Below are 23251 nucleotides of genomic sequence, written 5' to 3'. Positions count from 1 at the left end.
TTGTCCCACTACCACGTCTTAGCTGTGGACGCGCCTGTCAAAGGGCGCCCTCTCTGTCCATCCCAGAAAATAACCCGTCATCGACTGCCTTGGGGCCCCTGGCTTTGACATAACAAAATTAATCTCTTACCTGACGCCTTCTGACGCTTTATTTGGCGACCATAGCCGAAGCACCTGCACCAGATGACGTGGCCATCTCCAATGCGCAATCCAGAGATCCGAGGTAGGAGGTAAAGGACCCCACCTGTAGAAGGTACCTAGGCAGCTACAGTTTGAGGATTTGAAGAACTGGAGGGGGAAAAAAAAAAAGCTAGCACCCAGACTAAGGGCAGACAGAGAATTGATTAATGCATTAGAAACGCGTTTCAGTACTGTTTAAATCCCTAGAGCTTGATTGTCAAATGGGTGTGCTTCCCATGTGGATTTTGATTGCAAATACAAAGGCAACATTACCAATTAGCAGACATTAGTGTAAAGTCAGTTCACCTATGTTGCCTAAACATTAAAGTAAGTGAGATCATTTTACCCTGATCAACAACACACACACACACACACACACACACACACACACACACACTATCAGTGGTGTTACTGCTGTTAGGGGGTTCCTTGGATAGTGTTTGAGTCATATAATTGCTTTAGAGTAAGAGATTACTTGCTCAACACTCAATAACAAACATATTCTCTCTGAGGTCTGGGAAAGACCTTGCCTTTGCTATCAGAAGATCACAGTTCTGGAGGCGGCACAATTGGACTTTGAGACATGATGGTGACCGAGCTGAAGATCTCTCCCACCGCCACATTGGATAAATCAAAACATTCCTGAACATAAAAAGACTTTGTTCTCATTTTATCCTCCAACCAAACAAACAAAAAAAGAGAGAGAGAGAGATGTGGGACACGTCTAAGCCCTTCCAGACACCCACAAAACAGATGCTTTAAAAAAAAGGCAAGAAAATGCTAGGACACATTATATTTTGACTGACTTGGCTTGCTCATTATTTGGTAACTGTACTCTGGATTGTAATCTGCTCTTGTGTCATAAGGTGTGGAGCCTAAAGAGAAGAATTGAGTGTGGTCCTCAAAAGACTGGAACTTAATTCCTCCCTTTTTCTCAGCACTGTAGTTAGGATCAAAAACCATGCATGTGAGAGCATGGTTGAACTGTGGGAATTACACTTATGTCAGGTATTTACTCTCCACATACTTATTTTGTCTCCAATACAGTAGGCAATGTCCTTTGCAAGTTGGAAAGCTCCCATTTTCTAAGAAATCGAGATTATCTAGAGAAGCCTGATAGCTTTCCTCTAAGTCTAATGGTGCATTGTCAATATGGTATCCAGTAGCTACATGTGGCTATTGATCACTTGCAATGTGTCTAGACCAAATTGACTTTTACCAAATTTCAGAGACTTAGTACAAAACTAAGAATGTAAAATCTAATATTAATTATTTCTCTCTGCTCACATATTGAGGTGGTGAGATTTTGGACATATTGGATTAAAATACAAACATGTGCCATAATGACATTTTGCTCATATATAAGTATGGTCTCTTTTATGAATACAAAATATTTATTTAAAATTTATTTATTTACCTTCATTTTATTTGAAAGGTAGAGACACACAGAGAGAAAGATCTTCCATCCATGGGTTCACTCCTCAATTGCACTAAATAGCCAAGGCTGAAACCAGGAGCCAAAAAATCTAATCCAGGTCTCCCATGTGAGTAGCAGGGACCTAAATACTTGAGCCATCATCTGCTGCCTCCAGGGTGTGCATTAGCAGGGAGCTGGATCAAAAACGGAGGAACCAGGCATGAACCAGGCCATTTTATATGGCTATGGGCATCCCAAGCAGTGACTTATCTACTATGCTAAATGACAACTCCATAAACTATTTTTTTGTTTGCTTCAAATAGTGCTCATTTAAAAGAATATGTAGACATTTATACTCATAAGATGTTATAGCTAACACCCAAAGGAAACAACCAAAAATCTTTGAAGATTATATGCTTAAAAATGAGATCCTGAATTTCCACATTGTTGTTGGCTTTAGCAAATTTAGAGTTAATTTCTTGCTAATATTTTGTATAGAAGAACAATGAGGAAAATTTCTACCATTACAGTCAGTAATTTATTTTTTTAAAGATTTTTGTTTATTTATTTCAAAGAGTTACACAGAGAGAGAAGGAGAGGTAGAGAGCAAGCGGGAGGTCTTCCACCCACTAGCTCACTCCCAAATTGGCCTCAACAGCCGGAGCTGCGCTGATCCGAAGCCAGGAGCCAGGAGCTTCTTCCAGGTCTTCCACGTGGGTATAGGGGCCCAAGGACTGGGGCGATTTTCCACTGCTTTCCCAAGCCATAGCAGAGAGCTGGATTGGAAGTGGAGAAGCCGGGACTCGAACCAGCAACTATATGAGATGCCGACACTGCAGGTGGTGGCTTTGCCCGCTACGCCACAGTGCCAGCCCCAGAGTTAAATTTTATATTCCACAAAAGACAACGATAATGTTTAGCAATAACCTTGCTTATAACATACAAAGGAACTTCAAAAAGTTTGTGAGGGGCCAGTGCTGTGGTGTAGCGGTGTTCAGTTGCCATCTGTAGCACCAACATCCCATATGGGCACCAGTGGCTCCTCTTTTGATCCAGCGCCCTGCTAATGTGCCTGAGAAAGCAGGGGAAGATGGTCCAAGTGCTTGGACCTCCACACCCATGTGAGAGACCCAGAACAAGTTCCTGGTTCCTGGCTTCAGATCGGCCAAACTCTGGACATTTTGGCCATCTGGGGAGTGAACTACTAGATGGAAAATCTTTCTTTCTGTCTCTGTCTCTCTTCTTCTGTAACTCTGCCCTTCAAATAAATAAATAAATCTTTTTTTAAAAAAGTTTGTGGAAAGTGGAATTAAAAGATAAGTTTATTTTGGTGCAAGAATTTTGAACTCTGTCTTTTCATAAATGCATTTTCCATTAACTTCTTGAAGGTCCCTTGTATGGATGTTAGTGTTGTATTTGGATGTTTTTCTTTTTTCCTCTTGCAAATAACCAACAAGGTGCAAAGTGTTTTCAACTAACAATCCAATCAAGGGAAGAATCACAGTTAACTATTTGCTGAAGCTTGTGAAAGGCAAATTACAGGGGCCGGTGCTGTGGCTCACTTGGCTGATCCTCCACCTGCTGCGCCAGCATCCCATATGGGCACCAGGTTCTAGTCCCGGTTGCCCCTCTTCCAGCCCAGCTCTCTGCTATGGCCCAGGAGGGCACTGGAGGATGGCCCAAGTGATTGGGCGCCTGCACCCGCGTGGGAGACCAGGAGGAAACACCTGGCTCCTGGCTTCAGATCGGCGCAGCACCAGCCCTAGCAGCCATTTTGGGGGGAACCAACGGAAGGAAGACCTTTCTCTGTCTTTCTCACTGTCTAACTCTACCTGTCAAATAAGTTAAAAAAAAAAAAAAGGCAAACTTCTGGGTAGAACTTCCCCAAAAGGGTGAAGTGCTCCCCTGCCCAGCTAGCTCTATGAAGAAAGTATACTCTGATTCCTAGAACAGATTTTTAAAAGTCAATAGTATCAACATGTCAAATAGTGATTTCTTCCTAATACCCAGAAATAACCATTTAGCAACTGTGAGACTGAAAAATGTAATAATGTTATATAAACGTATTACTGTTAAATGATAGAAATAATTAGATGATTCTTGATCACATTTATATCTGAAGCATAAACATAAAACAGATTTTGTTACTAGCATGCCAGTAGAAAAATGAAGTTGGTTCAATAAGTGTATATATGCAAAAACATTTCAATTATATATCAATATTCTCAATAATCTCTTTCTGACAGATCTATGAAATAATTCAGAATACAACATCAATATACCTCTTCATTGTAAAGGCCAAGAAAAATAGGGTTTAAGTAGCTTGGCTATTCTATTGGATTTTAAATTAGTATCCATTAATGAGTTATTTAATTAACCTTAGTTAACTATTCTTTTTTTAAATGAACATTAGCTAATTTAATGTCCCCCAACAGAATGAGTCTCTTCTGGATGATCAACGTGAAAGAGAAACTCCACAAGTAAGAATTATCTCAGATATTTCACAGTGCTGGGGATGGTGTCATAATGGTAGTGTCCACCTTCTCCATGATTACTACAAAAATGAGTGTGCTCCAGCTGTAAATCAAACCCTGGGTCTACCAAAACTGGTAGACAGATCATAGGAGCCTTCATCTCATGGAAATGCAACCAGTTATTCAAATCGCCATCAGAATTCAATGGGCAGGAATAACTAAATTTCTATTGCTTAATGACAGCTATGCTGTCATTAAGTTGTGTGTAGTTTATTTCCCACATGTTTGTCGTACTGCTAAAACAAGCAAAACTACTGCATTGCCAGGAGTATAAAAATATTGCATGTACAATTATATACAGTATATAATACTTAACAATGACAACAAACATCTTAGTGGTTTTGGTGTGTAGTATACTATACTTTTTATATTTATTTTACAGTGTACTTTTTATATTTATTTTAGCATTTACTTAAATCTATATATATATATATATATTAACTGTAAAATATCCAAGCAGGGCCTTCAGGAGGTATTCCAGAAAAAGGCATTATTATCATAGGAGACTACAGCTCCAGCTCTATTCATATTGTTGCTAGCAAAGACCTTACAGTGAGACAAGATATGGAGGTAGAAGACAGTGAAATTGATGATCCTGACCCCATATAGGCCTCAATGAATGCCCATGTTTGTGTCTAGTTTTTAACAAAAAGGACTAAAAAGTTAAAAAAGTTTTAAAATAGAAAAAAATGTCTAGGGACAGGCTTTGTGGCACAGCAGATTAAGTTACCACCTATGACACTGGTATCCCATATGAGAGCCGGTTCATGTCCTATTTACTTCCAATCCAGCTCCCTGCTAATGCACCTAAAAAGGAGTGGAAGATGGCCCAAGTACTTGAGCCCCTGCTACCCATGTGAGATACCAGGATGGAGTTCCTGCCCCCAGGTTTCCATCTGGCCAAGCAACAGCCATAGAGGCCATTTGGGGAGTGAACCAGTGGATGCAAGATTTCTCCCTGTCTCTCCCTCTCTCTATGTAACTCTGCCTTTCAAATAAAGTAAATCTTAAAAAGAAAAAAAGCATACATACCTTTAATTTGCTTTATAATCACAAGCTTAATGCACCACTAGTCATAATATTCAACAAAAAAAGTAGAAAGACCACTGTTCACAGGAATATAGACAAAAGCTATAAACAATAATCATATCATAAGATGCCAGCTTTGTTCTCACACATTGTTGTTTTTTTTTCTTTTTGTATTCTATATTAACTGCCATGGTTATCTACTTACAAAGTATCTATGAAATACATGAACTCTGTTCTCTTTGTATTAATAAAAAGAAAAAAGAAATTAAAAAGTCTTCTAGAAGGATATAAAGATTTATTTCTATAGCTATAGGATGTGTTTGCATTTTAAGTTATGTATTACTACAAAAGAGTCAAAAGTTTAAAAAAAAACAAATAAGTTTTTAAAATTACAATAACCTTAGGTTAATTTACTACTGCACACACACAAAAAAAACTTGTAAGTCTAGCATAGCCTAAGTGTCCAGAGTTTATAAAGTCAACAGTGGTGTGCAGTAGTATCACAGCCCTTCACATTCACTAATCACTCATTGACCTACCCAGATCACAAAGCAATTTCCAGTCCTGCAAGCTCTACTCATGATAAATACTCTACCCAGATGTCCCATTTTTCATCTACTACCCCACATTTTAATTGTACCTTTTTAAATGTTTAGATACATTTAGAGACACAAATACCATTTGTCACGATGGCTAACAGTATTGGGTGCAGTAGCGTCCTATAAAAGTTTCAGTCTAGGAGCAGTAGGCACTACTACACACCTAAGTATGTGGTAGGCTACACCATCAGAGTTTATGCAGTGATACTGTATAATGTTTGTACAATGGTGAAATCACCTAACAATTTATTTCACAATGCTTCTCCATTGTTAAGTGACACAAGACTCTATTATTAAAATTAATTTCACCTATTTGTTTTCATGTTTAATATGACCACTAGATATTTTGTATAACATATATGGGCAACAATATGGCTTTTTTTGGATAGTACAGTCTAAAGAATCCTCATCAGATGGCAAGGATCCTTATCTTGTCTCAAGAAGCAGTGTAAGAAAGCCACGGGTGGTTAGCAACCTTGCAAGTCAGTATATGGTCCTGCAATGATGCAAGTAGGATCTTTTGAATTCTTGGTGCAAAGCTCTGTGACAGTACAGAAAAAAAGTTAATAAGTCAAATATTTAAGTTCATTATTTGTAAGAGTATTTTAAACTGTGTCTTTGAATGTATTCCCCTTCCTATTGTATGTCCCAATTTCAATACTATGAAAGCTTTGAAGTAAAGTCTTAACCATCAATATATTGAGTCAAAAATCTGGCACAGTATATTCTTGGACAATTATAAATATTTCTGAAGTACTTGATTCCTTAATATCACTTTCATGGCAACCAAGAAAATACTTTCATTCTTATAATGTGTAAATGTTTCCCAATTTAAACTTTATTTATACACAACACACACACACACACACTCTGGAAATTAATCCAATCTAAAGCCAATAACATTTTTAATGAACTAATATTAAGAAAATAGTCTTGGGTGGAGCATATTGAGTTGCTCATGTTATTTAATATAAACAATGGAAATACATTGTTTAAAATGTGACATAACACATCTTTCTTCCATATTTTTGTACATAACAGAAAAAAATTTACATGCAAGATTTTTAAATTTCACTGGAAAGAAATTTACATGCAAATGTGTTTCTCAACATTTAGCATTCCCCTACCCTTAATCATCTATTTGTACGTATTCATTGCCATGGTAACATTACATCATGACTCCAGAAAGAGTAACCAAAAGAAAACATAACCAAAAGAAAACAACAACAAATAATTGAGGGGTTCATAACCCATCAGCAAAACACAGTTTGTGTGAGTAAATCTTACATAAGCAAGAAGGCATAGAGACTTGAGATTGTAAAGATTTGATACATTTGCAGAATACCATTCCAAATTAATAAGGCACATAAATGTATGTAGTAGCTGAATTCTGAAAAAGACTACATAGTAGTTGGGTGTGGTTGTTTGAGTTTTTTTTTAATCATACAGTTTTCTTTTTTTATTATCCCTTCCAGAATATCCAATGCCATGCATCTTAATTTCTCATTTCATCTTGGAACATGAACTTATCATGGAATGAGCATATGGTGAGGAGGCATGCTACAATAATTTGCTATGCACTATCAAGGCCTAATCTTTTCTCATTTTACTGTATTTTTCCTTCCCCAAAGTATATCCCAAAAGAAGTGCATGACACACTCATCTCTACTCAACTCATCTCTGAATCCCACAAATCTTTGCAGTAGGAAATCTTGGGGTATTTTGCTTTTTTTTATTTCTGTTCTTTTTCTAATTATTAATTTCCACTTCATGAAAAATACTTTTGTGGTTTAAGAACTTCATTGAGGTAATGCCATACATGCCTTCAATGCACTTACCAAAAGAGACAGCTCAGATTTTCTAAAGGGAAAATAATGACCTCTCTCGTGTGGACATGGGTAACACGGCCAAGTGGCAGTGGGGTGTGGAGGGAGGCATATATCTTACATTTTCCTAGCTGCCATGGCTAAAATCTTAAGGTTGATTTTAGGACTTACCTGTTCTCACCACCTTCCAAAATGGCTACACTATATCACTGATTGTTCAGATCCTTTTAAAATTATTGACATGGTCTTTCACGTAATTCAAACTTATCTCTGCTCTTACACTGACAAAGGTCATTGTGCTGGGTTCACTAGCTACACTTAAAACAAGCCCTATAAAAGGCAGGTCAGAGACTCAGTTCCAGGTAAGCAAGCCACCACCACTTGAATCATTTTCTTAAACTGGGCCTTTAATTATACCCTGGCCAAGTGAGGTCATGGGGAGGTAAGAGTGTTGGATGATGCAGCACAAATTCAGTGATTCCTGGGAAAATAGCTCCTGGGGGAAAGAGTTATTAATTACCCTAAACTGCCAGCACCGTGACTCAATAGGCTAATCCTCCGCCTGCAGCACCAGCATCCCGGGTTCTAGTCCCGGTCGGGGTGCCGGATTCTGTCCCGGTTGCTCCTCTTCCAGTCCAGCTCTCTGCTGTGGCCCAGGAGTGCAGTGGAGGATGGCCCAAGTCCTTGGACCCTGCACCTGCATGGGAAACAGGAGAAGCACCTGGATCCTGGCTTCGGATCGGCGCGGTGCGCCGGCCACAGCGCACTGACCACAGTGGCCACTGGGGGGGTGAACCAACAGAAAAGGAAGACCTTTCTCTCTCTCTCTCTCTCTCTCTCTCACTGTCCACTCTGCCTGTCAAAAAAATAAAATAAAATAAAATAAAATAAAATAAAATAAAATAAAATAAATTACCCTAAACTAAAGCAACACTAGAATTCTGATTATCTTGACTGAAGAAAAAGAGTAGTTTATAGTTACTTGGAAAAATAGCAACCACGAACCACCTGTAGCTATTAAATACTTGAAATATGACTAACCATATTTGATATGTTCTATATGTACAAAATGCACACCAGATTTCAAAGATCTAAACCCCTCAAAAGGAATTTAAAGAATCTCATTAGTAACTTTTATATTGAGTCTGGCATTGTGGTGCAGTGGGTTAAGGTGCTGCTTATAGCACCAGCATCCCATATCAATGCCATTTCAAGTCCCAGTTGTGCCACTTCCAATCCAACTACCTTCCAATGCGCCTGGGAAAGCAGCAGAAGATGGCCCAAATGCCTGAACCCTGCAACTAATGTGAGAGACCCAAATGGAATTTCCAAGCTCAGGCTCCTGGCTTTGGCCTGATCCAGCTTCAGCCATGATGGCCATTTGTGAACTCAGCCAACAGAAGGAAGGTCTCTTTCGATTTGTCTCTCTCTCTCTTCCTCTGTAACTCTGCCTTTCAAATAAACAAATAAATCTTAAAAAATGGCTTTTATATTATGTGTTGAAAAATGTTTTTATATGTTGGATTAAATAAAATTCTACTAAAATTAATGTCACCTTTTAAATACAACTCCCAAAATTTTATATTATATATATATGGACCTCATTCTATTTCAAGTGGATAATGTTCATTTAATGAATTCTTATTGGAGAGCAGAGATAATTTTCCTTGGGCTTGAAATGTATCAGCAGCAAGACCTTTCATCCCAACACATTGTTCCAACTCTAATTCGCTTCGACACCTTTCACTTGTTCAATAGTAACCCATATTCAGGCAAAAATCAAGTCACATTTGGGTTTCTTTTATGTTGTCTAATGTCATTCTGGCTTTTGTCTCCATAGTCTGAGCCTTTAGTAATTTCATACCTGAGTTGATGTAATTACCAAGTAAATTGCCTTCATAACTTCATGTTGTCCCTTTCTCAGTGTATCCTCAAAGCCACGATGAGAACAACCTTCTATCAACCTGACTCTAGTTATGTTCTCCACTACTTTCAAATCTTCAGTGATTGCTTTTATCTGTGGAATGAAGGCCAAACTCTCAAACACATTGATTCTCAAACATTTTGGTATTAGGACCACTTTACAATTTCCAAAAAACTTGAGGACTATAATAAAGGGCTTATGTTTAAGTGGGGGTATATCCAATACATTAGAAGCTAGTTCTTTACTCATATTTAACATATTAAAATGAAAACTGAGAAAGCATGAAAATACAAAAGCATGCAAGACACAGTCTGTTAGCCTTCAGAGCAATGACATCACTGTACAGTTATGTAGCCTCCAAAACACTCCAGGATACACTTGTGGCATGGAATTGAAAAGGAAGTAACTTCTTTCTATTACTTACAGAAGTGGGTTTCACTTTGTGGATCCCACAAAGTTCTTGGCCACCTGAACCACCCCATGAACTACTACACTGGTCCATATCTACACTCTCTCCTACGTGACCCTCTCCAATTCCCATGAATGTAACTTGTATTTCTGTAATGTGCTCTGTCTGCCTTCTGAACACCAGATTTGTATGTCCTTCTGTCGTCTCTGCAAAAGTATCCCAAAGTTAGTCAAAACCAACACATTTTAAACAGAACACAATCTCACTTATCTCAGTAATTGTCACCACTCAAGCCAGACATATTGGTTTTTCTTTTTTAAAAAAAAATATCTATTTATTTATTTATTGTGTATTCATTTATTTGAAAGCCAGAGTGACACAGAAAGAAAGAGACAGAAAAAGATCTTCAATATGCTGGTTCACCCCTAACAGACAGGACTAGGCCAGGCTGAAGTCAGGAGCCAGGATCTCTATCCAAATTGCCTCTGTGGTTAGTAGAAACTCAAGAACTTGAGCCATCATCTGTTGCTTCTTAGGCACGTAAGCAGAGAACTGGATTAAAAACAGAGTAGCCAGGACTCCAATTGGCACTTCAATATGGGATGCAGATGTTTCAAGCAACCCTTGCGTTTTCTTTATGTCTTCCCTCTCCGTTATCCATCACATCCAATTAATCAGTAGTTTCTATGGATTCTTTTATAAAAATCACTCCAGTGTTTTACTTCTTTCCACCTTACTGCCGCTATTCTAGTTTAAATCACCACCTTCTTTCACTGAAATGCCATGAAAGCATCTTAACTGGTCTCCTTTTCTTGAGGCTCCCTCCCTTCTCATCTACTTGGGATCTTGTCACAAATGTGATCATGTCTGTTAAGAGTTATTTAAGACATCAGGCCATATCTAACCCTGGCATTATTTATTATTTAATCTCTCCAAACTCCAGTTTGTTTATCTGTAAAGTGAAGGTAATGTACTTAATAAACATAACTACCTCCTCTATTTGCTGTTAGGGTTAAATGACAAGCAAAATGTGCCAAGGAGTGTCTGGTACATTGTATGTGTCAATAAACTTTATTGTGTTGGATTATGAGGGTGATATTCATGACCTTGATGTCACTATACATCAACTGAAAACTATTCCATAGCCTAAACTTCAGGTTAAATTCCAAACCTCTTTCTCTGACTTAAAAGTCCATAAGCACCCAACTTCTGCTTATCAGTCCAACCTCATCTCATTTCATTTCTCTACCTTTCCTGCAAGCTGTCTCTTGCCTTCTTGTCTTTGACTATGGAGTCTGTGATTTTCTACATGAAATCACTCCTGTCATACCACCTAACCCACAGCTAGTTTCTCTATTCATTCTTCAGTTCATAAGTAGGAATCATTACCACAGGAATGTTTCCTCCCACCTCATCTCCCATCAAAAAGTCTGAGAAACGCTTCTTCTTGCTTGCTACACAGCACTGACAACATCTGTAACTTTCCACAATGTACAAGGAACCTCAAACATTTCATGGAAAGTGGAATTTAAAATAAGTTCATTTTGGTGCAAAAAACATCTGAAATCCTCGCATAGAAAGATCTTCAAAAAGTTTATGGAGGGGGCTGGCGCTGCGGCTCACTAGGCTAATCCTCTGCCTTGCGGGGCCAGCACCCTGGGTTCTAGTCCCGGTCGGGGCGCCGGATTCTGTCCCGGTTGCCCCTCTTCCAGGCCAGCTCTCTGCTGTGGCCAGGGAGTGCAGTGGAGGATGGCCCAGGTCCTTGGGCCCTGCACCCGCATGGGAGACCAGGATAAGTACCTGGCTCCTGCCATCGGATCAGCGCGGTACGCCGGCCGTAGCGGCCATTGGAGGGTGAACCAACGGCAAAAAGGAAGACCTTTCTCTCTGTCTCTCTCTCACTATCCACTCTGCCTGTCAAAAAAAAAAAAAAAAGTTTATGGAGGGAGGTGGGCAGTTGGCACACAGTTACATTGACACTTGGGATACCCATATGCCATAACAGAGTGCCTGGATACAAATTCTAGGCCTGAGTCTAGCCCTACTTTTCATTCCAGATTCCTGCTAATGCACACCCATAGAGGCAGCAGGTTATGGCTCAAGTTTTTGAGTCTTGACATCCACATGAGAGACCAGGATTAAGTTCCCGGCTCCTGACTGGAATGACTCAGCCCTGGCTCTTGTGGGCATTTGGGTGAGTGAACCAATGAATCTCTCTCTCTCTCTCTCAATCTGTGTATGTGTGTGTGTCTTTCAAATGAAAATAACACAAATCTTTTTTTTTTTTTTTTTTGGACAGGCAGAGTGGACAGTGAAAGAGAGAGAGAGACAGAGAGAAAGGTCTTCCTTTGCCATTGGTTCACCCTCCAATGGCCGTCGTGGCTGGCACACCGCGCTGATCCGAAGGCAGGAGCCAGGTGCTTCTCCTGGTCTCCCATGGGGTGCAGGGCCCAAGCACTTGGGCCATCCTCCACTGCACTCCCTGGCCACAGCAGAGAGCTGGCCTGGAAGAGGGGCAACCGGGACAGAATCCAGCGCCCCGACCGGGACTAGAACCCCGTGTGCTGGCGCCGCAAGGCAGAGGATTAGCCTAGTGAGCCGTGGCACTGGCCTCTTTTTTCTTTTTTTAAAGAGTTACTTATTTATTTGAAAGTCAGAGTTATAGAGAAAGAGAGGCAGAGAGAGGAGACAGATCTTTCATCCGCTGGTTCACTCCCCAAATGATCACAACAGCCAGGGCTGGGCCAGGCTGAAGCCAGGAGCCAGGAGCTTCTTCCAGGTCTCCTCATAGGTACAGGTTCCCAAGCATTTGGGCCATCTTCCACTGCTTTCCCAGTCACATTAACAGGGAGTTGGATCAAAAGTGGAGCAGCCGGGACTTGAACCAACACCTATATGAGATGCTGGCACCACAGGCACTGGCTTTACCCACTATACCACAGCACTGGCCCCAGTGTAAAACTTTTTTTTCAGTTCATATAAATGCATATTATAAAAAGGATGGATTTAAAATTTATTTACACCAAAATAAATTTTAATTTAATTTTTCTATGAACTTTTTGAAATGTGGTTTTTATTGCAATCACTCCTCTTCACATTTCTGCCACCTAAGACTTTAAGCTTCCAGGGTAGAAGTTGTGTCTTCTTCACTGTCCTGTTCTTGGCATCTGAAATCAGCATGGAACATAATAATCACTCAGTAAATATTTGTTGAATGAATGAGTAAATAATCTGTGGGACGCTCGCTCAAACTGCTTTTCCAAGTATATTTTATCTTTCCCTCTGAATAAAAGAGTTAGCTTCACAACAGCAGAATTTTTGTAACCAAAAATTCCCCTCCTTTGTGTCTACATTGCCAAACCTGGGGCAGTAATTTGAGTTAAAGAAGTAGAGGTAATGCCAAAGCTGAGAGAGTAACCTCAGAAATGACCGGGGTGTATGTTAAGGACTCTCTGGCCAAGGAAACTGCAAATCTATGTCAAGTGAGATTTTTAGTTGAAGAAAATCCAAAAATGAAATCTGCCTTAATAAATTTAAGCAAAAATGTGCATCCTGAGGCAGGCAGCAGATGATGGCTCAGTATTTGGGTTCCAGCCACCCAAATTGGAGATCTAAATGGAGTTCTGGGCTCCTGGCTTCAATCCTGGTCCAGTCATGGCTGTTGTGGGCATTTGAGATGTAAGCCAGTGGACAGAACCTCTCTGTGTCTTTCTCTCTGCCTGTCTAATAAAATGAAAATAAATAAATTTTTAAAAGTTTAATCAGAAGTTAAATTTATAAAAGAATATTAAGTAACTTATAGTGTCTCCAAAAAGGCTCAAGAACTAGGTTTGGGTTGTATAAACAGGGACAACGTCCCATATTCTTCACCAGAACTTGCCTTGGGGAAGCTACTGCACTGCCCCTGCATTGGGCACCATCAACACTCTGGATGATTCTTCGGGGCCTTCCCCACCTGCTGCATTTGAACACTGAATATGGCTGTCTTTAGCCTCACCATCACTCAACAGAGGATTGAATATCAGGTTTTTTATAGAGATACTTAAAGGGTGAGGGATTCAGAAAGTAGAGAATTCTGCCCCCAGTAAGATAGATATTCAAAGGCACTAGAGGTCCTAAAGAAATGACAAGCTCAGATTCTAGTCTCTCTATTCCAGAATACAAGCAATTTGATTAATTGATTAATTTTACCAAAGGTATAGTCAGAACTTGAGGTTTCTGATCTCCTATAACCCATATTTAGCCACAATTTTGTCATGTTTCATATGCATCTATAAAATCAGCAAAGTAATTCCAAAACTTGTTTTGTGAATAGAATTATTCAGGCTATTATGCAAATAAAATGTGTTATTATTATAACATAATGGGATAGTTATATTTCCTATTCACAAAACCTTTAATTAATTAGATAAGATTGGGGCCGGCACTGTGACGCAGTGGGTTAACGCCCTGGCCTGAAGCACCGGCATCCCATTCGAGGCCTGCGCTCTCTGCTATGGCCTAGGAAAGCAGTAGAGGATGGCCCGAGCCCTTGGGCCCTGCACCCACATGGGAAACCCAGAAGAAGCTCCTGGCTCCTGGCTCCTGGCTTCAGATCAGCGCAGCTCCAACTGTTGCAGCCAGTTGGGGAGTGAATCATCCGATAGAAGACCTTTCTCTCTCTCTTTGCCTCTCCTCTCTCTGTGTAACTCTCACTTTCAAATAAATAAATAAATCTTTAAAAAAAGAGATAAGATTATGAGAAAACTTTTTAAAACATGTATGTATGTATGTATGTATTCAAAAACTAGGGTTACACAAAGAGAGGGAGAGACAAAGAGATTTTCTGTCTACTGATTACTCCTAAATGGCTTCAGTATCTATGGCTGGGCCAGGCCGAAGCCAGGAGGCAGGAATTCCACCTCAGTATCCTACATGTTAAGTGGCAGGGGTCCAAGTTCTTGGGCCATCTTATGCTGCTTTCCCAGATGCATTAGCAGCAAATTGAATAAAGCAGAGTAGCCAGAACTTGAACTGACACTCTGATATAGGATACCAGACTTGCAAGCAGTGGCTTAACCTGCTGTGCCACAATGTTAGCCCTGGAGAAAGTTTTTCTGAATTAAGAAGTTAGATAAGTAAAAGGAATAGATACTTATCACTTAGGTGAGAATAAAAGACTAGAATATGAAATACAATTAAAAGTATTTTGTTAAATTGCTCTCAATCTGAAAAATACTAGATCTTTGGTTTTTTTCTGTTATGATGATATCAGTTCATTTTCTGTTTCTATAACTGAATATCATAGAGAATTTATAAATAAGAAAAATTTATTTGGATCATGGTTCTGGAGGCTGGGAAGTCAAGTCCATCTGCTGAGGACCTACTGAGTTGGCTAGCCAAAGGGAGCTACTTTGATAACAAAGCCGCCTTCCAGTAACCCATTAATCCATAAGTGGATTAATCCATTAACAAGAGTATAGCCTTCATGACCTAGTAACCTCTTAAAAGTTCTGCCTCTCAAACATCATCAACATATTACGTTGGGATTAAGTTCCCAAGACATAAAATTCAAGGGACACATTCAAACCATAGCAGATGATAAATGAAGTTAATGCAAAGCTACTGGCTACCACATGACCTGTTTCTAAATGAAAGGGACCACATGTTTGGGTTGTTCCCTTCCATTTGCCAAGTTTTATTGCTTGGGAAGGGGAAAGCATGGAGGAGGGAAAATACATTCTAGCAGAGGTCTGGTTCTACCGAGTTTTTCAAAACAAGATAAAAATAAAATGGAGAAAATGAAAAAGAATATAAATGGCAAATATCCTGAAAATATTTATCATAACAATTACTTTACTTTCTATCAACTCCAAGAAATCCAGTTTGTCCAAGGGTTGTTCTGGGCCCTAGAACTGGAAAAGGGAATGAAAAGAAAAGAACAATGATAGAATACATTACAGCATGAGGCTCCAGAAGTGCGAATTGGAGAGTGATAAAAAATCTCAGTAAAATCCCAACTCAGTTACTTCCTGTTGGCATGGACATGATAACTTTCTGCATCCTGCTGCCAAATAGGGTACTTATCTTCAAATAAAGACCCAAAATGTGTCTCTGCTTTTAGAATTTTATACTAAATCATTGTCAAACCACCCATTTCCTTTTAGATCACTCCTGCATCAAAATGACTAATTACACAGCAACTGAAGTTTTGGAAGTTGGAGTATTATCTTTTGGCTGTTCCTCCATTGTGGAGAGATACAAAAAAACTGATACCTCTAGTCAAGAATTCTATGAGAATCAAATTCTGAAGAAACTCTGTTATGATTGAAGGAAAACCTCACCCAATACTTGATACATTTCTCAAAGTCAAGTTGGCTCACAGCTCATCACCACTCCCTCCTTAGCCACACAGGGCCAAAGGAATTGGAGCAGAGCCTTCTGGCCCACATTAAAATGGAAAAAACATGCCTCACTCCAAAAAAAAAAAAAAAACTTAAGTAACTTCAGCTCATTGTTATTATTTCCAGCTTCTCCTATTCCCCACCATTTTGTTTCCTCTCTTCTACACAATGGCTGCTAGTCTCCTATCCATTCCTCTAATAAAAAACAGAAAGATTCAAAATCATATGTTGATTGGTTGACGAATTATGTTTCCAAATGAACAAGATCCTGTCAAGTTGTCACTCCAGCCCGGTACTTATATATTGTACATATAAGCTTATTTTGAAGAAAGAAAACCTATTGTTAAAAAAGACTTTGAGAAAACAGCAATCTCATTAGGGAGAAATTTCAAGGGTACAGGGAAGCTTGGAATTCCACTGTGAAGAGACTCTAAAAGCACTCCTGTAAAGGGATCATAATCTGCCTTAATGAAGTCATATATCTTCCAGAGTTTCAATGGACAGAATATGTCCTGGTGAGTAGAAGGGAATGGACAGATTTCTCAATAATCAACTCTGCCACGACCACATGGGCACCGAGAGTGGGGACATGCGGGAACATGACTGGGAGAAAATGTTCACCATCTAATACTATGGCTCAAATGCAGGAAACAACTGTTCTCTGAGTTCCCAGTATTGGAGATGACACAGGCTTGCACATTTACACAAACTCCACTTAGAGCTCACAGATAATGAAAAGAGAAACAAAACCAGATAGGGACAAATCACCAGCAATAGAGTTCATAAAATATAATTTGCTCATGCTTTATTTTGTTTTCTCCTAGAAAGACATTTCTTCCCCGAGCTCCAGGCTCATTTTCCTGTGTCCCAGGCTGCAGAGACCATCTTTAACTTGAGGGGGAAGCTGACTCCAGAGAGCAGCAGGCATTCCCTCTTGCCTTTCTAAAGCCCACCTTCGAAGTGTTCTCTCTTTTCCAAGAATCCTCCTCTTCACCACATGATTGACTCCAGGAATAGTCACCTCTTTTAACTGAGACCCCTCACCCCCCTCCCAACCACATATGTGTGGCCTTACCACTTCACAGGAGAACCACAGCAGAATACAAAGAGAAAAGCATCACAGGAGGCTCAGGCAGGCATGTACATGTGTGCACGCGCACATGCACATACCCAGTAGAGGCAGACAGAATCAATTGCTTTACCAGCTTTATCTCTTTGTAGATGACTGACAAAAGTCTGCAATCAAAAACACCGAAGATGAGTTATCCCTAAAGAATGTGGCCTGCCCATTACTTTGCTGCATCTGTTTCTTAAGAGGGCAAACCCAGAAAATCAGGTAGGAGCAGAGAAGTGGACAACCCTTGTTTTCTGCTTCTTCAAGTTTCTAGAACCTGTCACATTACAGAACAGCAACACATCTGGAAATTTCCCATGGCCTTAAGAAAAATGAAACTGAGAATAATGACTTTTCACACTCATAAATCTGAGAGATCAAAGTATCTAATAGCTCATGGCAGAGAAGCAGATAGAAAACTTGATGTTTGTTATGATTTGATTAAGACTGTTCCACAAATCCCCGAAGTCTTACATAACTTACAAGTTTCTGGGCTCATTAATACATATTTATAGTATATCAAAGCACTGTTGCTAATATCTTTCTCTTTTCATTTATTCCTTAAATGGAAAAGAAAGCACTATTATGTAGTCATCTGCATAAAAAGAGATATAAAAAGGAATATTAGCAGCAAGGTGATTGTTGGTTTTTTTTTTTTTTTGACACATGAGCCCCATTGTCCTCTCTTGCTAACAAAGTTTAAGTAAATTAACATAACTACTCAGAATATACATTGAAGTTGTTGTCAGAGTTCTGTGATACTCAAGGAGATAGACTTGGTTATGTTGTTTCAAAAGAGTAATCTTATTTTGCTGAAATCGCTGAACTATTGCCATCTCTTTAATGTGGTAACTATCTATGGTCAAATTACTACTTGAGTCTTTCTCCTTTCTCATGAAGTCTCACTAAGTAATGTTGAGAATTGCATTAAAATTAGCATAATCAGAATGATTTAAAGACATTGCATATTATAAGCATTCAATACATGTAGATACCAATCATCTTCCTAATTTTTCTGAAATTTGTGCTTTGAATTGATTTTCCCAGGGTCGACACTGTTGTGTAGCAGATAAAGCTGGTGTCTGTAATGCCAGCATCCTATATGGGATGCCCCACTTTTGATCCAACTCTCTGCTAATGCTCCTGGAAAAAACAGCAGAAGATAGCCCAAGTGTTTAGGCCCCTGCCACTCATGTGGGAGATCCAGATGAAGCTCCAATCTTGTCCTGGCTCATCTCTGATGTTGTGGCCATCTAGGTAGCAAACCAGCTGATGGAAGATCTCACTTTCTCTGTCTCTCCCTCTCTTAAAAAAAAGAATTAATTTTCCCATAATTAATTAGAAATAATGAAATTAAATTTTGATAACTTCCACAAGATAAAATCATAAAACACTTTTTAGAGTGGGATTTTCTAGCTCATTCAGGAAGCTCATCATTTATTTAATTCCTTTTAATTCATGTAACACTGTACAATGCATTATTTTAGGCACTGGCCATATAGTGTAAAAAAAGATGTTCATTTTTCATGGAAATTATATCAAACAAAAGAGAAAGATCTTTTTTTAAAGATTTATTTATTTGAAAGGCAGAGTTACAGAGAGAGAGGGAGAGAGAAAAGAGAGAGATCTTCCATCCACTGGTTCACTCCCCAAATGGCTTCAATGGCCAGGGTTGGGCCAGACCAAAGCCAGCAGCTTCATGTGGGTCTCCCATGTGGGTGGCAGCTGCACAAGTACTTGGGTCATCTTCAACTGCTTTCCCAGGTGCATGACAGGGGAGCTGAATCAAAACTGGAGTAGTCGGGACTTGAGCTGCCAGTCACATGAGATATTAGTGTCACAGGTGCATCTTAACCCACTGCACCACAATGACAACCTGAGAAAGAACTTAGACAAATACATAATGTGTGAAATTAGGCAAATGTTAGGGTAATATAGATATACAAGGGGGTGAAACTGTCAAAGGTGACAAGGAAGGCTCTTTTTAGGAAGTGAGTATTGGGCAGAGCTTGGGAGAACAGAAAGTAGTTAAGGCCCTGGGGGTGGGGAGGACTCAAGGGAAAAAAAGACAGTTGGCTTTGGAGAAAACCTGGAGAAGGTCAATGTGGCAAGATATAGAAAATGCAAAAGATGAGTCGAAGGAGCCGAGCAAGCAGGTGTTTTTAGGCAACATTAAGGACTTGACTCCTAATTTTTAAAAGAATGGGAAGCCATTGAAGAACTTCAAACAAAGGAATGATACAATTAGTCAAGCTTTTATTGTGGAGAAGGGACTGTGGCTAGGCAAGAATGGAATCTGGGCCACTGGCTGGAAGTATTATACAGTGCTCTGGCTAAAAAGGTTACTGGCAGGAATCAGTGTTGGCAGCAGAGATGGAAAAACAAGAATTGTGCCAAGGGAAGAGGAGGCAAGAAAGGAGTGGAATGATTTAAGTTACCACCGGGGTTCTGATACCTGCACTGAGTGGATAAAGATAACATTTTTTTACATTTTTTTAAACTTTTATTTAATGAATATAAATTTCCAAAGTACAGCTTATGGATTACAATGGCTTCCCCCCCATAACGTCCCTCCCACCCGCAACCCTCCCCTTTCCCACTCCCTCTCCCCTTCCATTCACATCAAGATTCATTTTCAATTCTCTTTATATACAGAATATCAGTTTAGCATACATTAAGTAAAGATTTCAACAGTTTGCTCCCACACAGAAACATGAAGTGAAAAATACTGTTTGAGTACTACTTATAGAATTAAACCACAATGTACAGCACACTAAGGACAGAGATCCTACATGAGGAGTAAGTGCACAGTGACTCCTGTTGTTGACTTAACAAATTGACACTCTTGTTTATGGCATCAGTAATCACCCTAGGCTCTTGTCATGAGCTGCCAAGGCTATGGAAGCCCCCTGAGTTCACCGACTCTGATCATATTTAGACAAGGCCATGGCCAAAGTGGAAGTTCTCTCCTCCCTTCAGAGAAAGGTACCTCCTTTTTGATGACCTGTTCTTTCCACTGGGATCTCACTCGCAGAATTCTTTCATTTAGGTTTTTTTTTTTTTCCAGAGTGTCTTGGCTTTCCATGCCTGAAATACTCTCATGGGCTTTTCAGCTGGATCCACATGCCTTAAGGGCTGATTCTAAGGCCAGAGTGCTGTTTAGGACATCTGCCATTCTATGAGTCTGCTGTGTATCTCGCTTCCCATGTTGGATCGTTCTCTCCCTTTTTGATTCTATCAGCTAGTATTAGCAGACACTATTCTTGTTTCTGTGATCCCATTGGTTCTTAGTCCTATCATTATGATCAATTGTGAACAGAACTTGATCACTGGGACTAGTGATATGGCATTGGTACATGCCACCTTGATGGGATTGAAGTGGAATCCCCTGGTATGTTTCTAACTCTACCGTTTGGGGAAAGTCAGCTTGAGCATGTCCCGAATTGCACATCTCTTCCCTCTCTTATTCCCACTCATATTTAACAGCAATCACTTTCCAGTTAAGTTTCAGCACTTACGAAGAATTGTGTATTGATTACAGTATTCAACCAAAAGTATTAAGTAGAACAAACAAAAAAAGTACTAAGAGGGATAACATATTAAGTTGTTCATCAACAGTCAGGGCGAGGGCTGATCAAGTCACCATTTCTCATAGTGTTCATTTCACTTTAACAGGTTTCCTTTTTGGTGCTCAGTTAGTTGTCACCTATCAGGGAGAACATATGGTATTTGTCCCTTTGGGATTGGCTTATTTCACTCAGCATAATGTTTTCCAAATTCCTAACAGGGATCACTTTTCAGTTAAAATTTAAACACCTAAGAATAATTGTGTGTTAATTACAGAGTTCAACCAATGGTACTAGAACAAAAAAAATACTTTAATGGATAAAGTATTACATTGTACATCAACCGTCAGGACAAGAGCTGATCAAGTCTCTGTTTCTCATAGTGTCCATTTCACTTCAACAATTTTCCCCTTTGGTGCTCAGTTAGTTGTCGCCGATCAGGGAGAACATATGATATTTGTCCCTTTGGGACTGGCTTAATTCACTCAGCATGATGTTTTCCAAATTTCTACATCTTGTTGCAAATGACTGGGTTTTGTTGTTTTTGACTGCTGTATAGTATTCTATAGAGTGCATGTCCCATCATTTCTTTATCCAGTCTACTGTTGATGGGCATTTGGGTTGGTTCCAGGTCTTAGCTATTGTGAATTGAGCTAATAAACATTAATGTGCAGACAGCTTGTTTGTTTGTCAATTTCTCGTGAAAATGAAATATTAAGAAGGAATCGAAATGAAACAACTAGTAGAACAGGAAACTGGGATAGTGACGAGAAATCATAATGAAGTGAAGCATTCAGTAGATCAAATGGCAAACACATTAGAGAGCCTTACAAACAGAATGGGTGAAGCAGAAGAGAGAATATTGGACTTAGAAGACAGAGCACAGGAAAGGATACAGTCAGACCAAAGAAAAGAAGAGGAAATTAGAAATCTAAAACATATTGTCGGGAATCTTCAGGATACTATTAAAAAAAACAACATTTGGGTTCTAGGAGTTCCTGAAGGCATGGAGAGGAAGAAAGGATTAGAAGACCTTTTTAGTGAGATATTAGCAGAAAATTTCCCAGGTTTGGAGAAGGACAGAGAAATCCTAGTACAGGAAGCTCATAGAACCCCCAATAAACATGACCAAAAGAGATCCTCACCACAACACGTTGTAGTTAAACTCACCACAGTGAAACATAAAGAAAAGATCCTAAAATGTGCAAGAGAGAAACGTCAGATTACTCTCAGAGGATCTCCAATCAGACTCACAGCTGACTTCTCATCAGAAACCTTACAAGCTAGGAGGGAATGGCAAGATATAGCCCAGATACTAGGAGAGAAAAACTGTCAGCCCAGAATATTATATCCTGCAAAGCTCTCATTTGTGAATGAAGGTGAAATAAAGACCTTTCATAGCAACTAGAAATTGAAAGAATTTGTTGCCACTCATCCAGCCCTGCAAAAGATGCTTAAAGGTGTGTTGCACACAGAAACACGGTCATCAATATGAAAGAAGGTAAAGGAAGGAAACCTCACAGAAAAAGGTCACAGGGAATTCAAAGATACCATTTGCTCAGACAGGGAACACTAAGAGCAATCACCTTGGAAGTTTCTGAATTCCATTTCGGACCTTGAGTTTGAAAGAACTGTAAGACAGAGCTGAGGAGTCAGACGTTACATAGGTAGGTCCTGGATAATAGGGCTTAGAGAATTGGTATTGGCTAGAAGCAAATCTTAGAATTCTCCTACACAGAGGGTAACTAAAGTCAAAACCAGGCACTTGTTGAAGCTGTCTTGAAGTCTGCCCTGATGTTTTACAGTCTTCCAGCAAAGTTCAAAATTGGTTCAATCTGACTTAAAATATTTTCAAGACTCATGTTATATGGCAGCAAGGTTTATATCTTTAAGCAATTACTTATTGTAACTGCTTTTAAAAATCCAAAGTTCTTAGGGCAGGTATTCTTGGTAGCGGTTAAACCTCCCCTTGGGACACCCACTTCCCATATCAGGGTAGCTGGGTTCCAGCTCTACTTCCAGCTACCTGCTAATGCATACCCTGGAAGACAGCAGGTGATGGCTCAAGTATTTTGGTCCCTGCCACTCACATGAGAGACCCAGATGGAGTTCCTGACTCTGAGTTTCATCCTGGTCCAGCCCTGGCTGTTTTGCTGTTGCAAGCATTTGGGGAGTGGACTAGCAGAAGGGAAGTGTGTGTGTGTATGTGTGTGTGTGTGTGTGTGTGTGTGTGTTCCTTCCAAATAAATTAAATAAATGCAATTTTTTTG

The 23251-nt window shown here is 39.6% G+C and overlaps 1 protein-coding gene and 1 long non-coding RNA gene across 2 annotated transcripts in view; one reads left to right on the top strand and one right to left on the bottom strand.

The window, feature by feature from the left end:
• Positions 1-471, bottom strand: part of ACVR1C (activin A receptor type 1C) — a 110521-nt gene extending 110050 nt beyond the window's left edge. Inside the window, exon 1 of the mRNA XM_089329129.1 lies at positions 131-471. The gene's annotated coding sequence lies outside the window, so the exon portion shown is untranslated. The remainder of the gene's footprint in view (positions 1-130) is intronic.
• Positions 91-21749, top strand: LOC138848996 (uncharacterized). The gene is made up of 3 exons (XR_011387292.2): positions 91-223; positions 7235-7306; positions 16065-21749. It is a non-coding gene; the product is annotated as an uncharacterized LOC138848996 (long non-coding RNA).
• Positions 21750-23251: the final 1502 nt, after the last annotated feature.

This window comes from Oryctolagus cuniculus, chromosome 3, assembly GCF_051225735.1.
Source record: "Oryctolagus cuniculus isolate XC-2025 breed Fujian yellow rabbit chromosome 3, ASM5122573v1, whole genome shotgun sequence".
NCBI classification, from domain to species: Eukaryota; Metazoa; Chordata; class Mammalia; order Lagomorpha; family Leporidae; genus Oryctolagus; species Oryctolagus cuniculus.
This window is presented reverse-complemented; position numbering and strand designations above follow the sequence as displayed.